The sequence below is a fragment of the Oncorhynchus tshawytscha genome, linkage group LG17 (genome assembly GCF_018296145.1).
Source record: "Oncorhynchus tshawytscha isolate Ot180627B linkage group LG17, Otsh_v2.0, whole genome shotgun sequence".
Classification (NCBI taxonomy): Eukaryota; Metazoa; Chordata; class Actinopteri; order Salmoniformes; family Salmonidae; genus Oncorhynchus; species Oncorhynchus tshawytscha.
Genome location: NC_056445.1, coordinates 21,309,335 through 21,311,432, shown reverse-complemented (window position 1 = coordinate 21,311,432; position 2,098 = coordinate 21,309,335).

The following is a 2,098-nucleotide window of genomic DNA, read 5'->3' as shown; positions in this document are numbered from 1 at the left end:
TTTGTGACACGTCTTTCAGAGTGCTGGTTTCTTTTTTTTTTTGGTCCCCACCCCCCACACTCCTTTTACCCACACTCCTTTTACCCTGTGTATGATCTTCTGCTTCCTCCTGTTGTTCTTTGCAATAAACATTTGTGTCACGAATCTGACCTTTATTTCCATTGTTTTGTCTTTATTTAGTATGGACCACACGGTACTGTTTCGGTTTTCGTTTTGTTCACATCATTTATTGTTTTGTATTTCAGTGTTCAGGTCGTTTTGAATAAATCATCATGAACACTTACCACGCTGCGCTTTGGTCCTCCGTTCCTTCTCGCTACTCCTCCTCGGAAGAGGAGGAAGAATGCCGTTACAACCTGCTGCGCTTGAAACCAGCTCTCTGTCTCCCCTTGTGTTCATTACAATCACAAGATTTTTTACTTTGGATCTTGCTGAGGACTTAAGCATATTCTGTTGGTTAGCTTACTGCTTGGGGTTGAGTGTTGGTTTGTGAAGATGGCCACCTACTGTAGGAAGTAGGGTAGAATGTTCATTCACAGCATCACAACTCAGGCGAAGGACACTATAGCTAAATAGACTGTTGCCCAGGTTAGAGGTTACAGGAGCAGCCTATAGAGTCACTGTCCAGCAGGTCTCAGCTCCTGTTTCAACATCCTCTCAATGTCCATGCCCACATCTGGGTCCTCAATGGTAGGAGTGATCTGTGGAGACAGAGGCTTCCACAGCAGCCTTTTTTATATATTAAATCAGTTTAAATTTAATTATATTTGATATGATCCTCAGACTTTTATCCAATTTGTTTGTATGAATTCAATTTATCCAACAACTGGCTCACCAAATCAAATCAAATCAAAATCAAATCAAATTTTATTTGTCACATACACATGGTTAGCAGATGTTAATGCGAGTGTAGCGAAATGCTTGTGAAAACTGAATTGGCAGCTGTACAGGAATCTTACTGAATAATTCCACCTTTGTTGTCCTGAAACAACCATTATTAATTTCTATGCAACCATCCCTCAAAGTGTGCCTGAATGTCTCGCTTTTTTTATATGATTCAATGGGCATGTTGAATTCATCCTAAATGTAGTTTAGGTGAATGGCTGGTGAAGGGAGTTACAGTATGGCTTCCCGTTGACGAGGTTGGCACGGGGATCTTCCCAGAGCTGGTCTTGGGGAGTCGTCTGACAATCAGCACCTTCCTGAAAGCAGCCACTGGTTCGATGGTCTCTCTGGCCAGGCTCACCATCTCCTTCACATCTTCCTAGCTTTTCTGTTAGACAGACAGACCACAGGTGGAGAACCACCTCCAACTGTGCATGGATATTCGAGAACAAAGAAAGTATCACCCAGAACAGATTAGTTGAAAAATGGGTCCTGTGGCTTTCCATTAGCCAAGCTGTAGTGCTGTTTGGAGCTGTCTCATACCACATTACAATTCTGTATCTACCTCTTCTACTCTCCTCAGCACCTGGCCTGTATCTGTGGTCACAAAGGGAAATCTGTTTATAGGAAACGATTCTTTTGCATGTCCTCCTAAACATCCCCATTTGAAAGTAAAATGTTATGTAAAAGGCATGCTGGAAATGTTCCCGGCATGCCTGGCTGGAAAGAAAGAAATGGTATCAAACGTGTATTACATTCACTCCATTCCTGCCGTTGTTATGAGTCATCCTCCCCTCAGCAGTCTCCTGTGATGCATACTATTCATATGGTATCTCTATCAGAAGGTGGAGATGGGGTCTGTCCATGGAGATGTCTTTTCTCTATAAAACCACCAGGTGGCAGAAATACAACTACAACTCAGGTGTTGCATACCCTTTTGATATTGTTTTATTCTGGGAATTAAAAACGTTTTAATTCATTATATTTGTACTGTAACCCTCATGGCTTGATGATGAAAATATATTATAACACCCTAGTAGCCTAATAATAACCGTATGCTATATCTCTTGAGGTCTCTCTTGGGGGTGAATAGCGTGTTTTCCTTGGTTTAGCTATATCTGTGTCAGAAGTGGGATGGCCCCAGTGTACCCTATAATATTTTCTACACAGAAAAGAAAACAGTAAAGTACAGTACATCGTTTTCTCAGGGGAT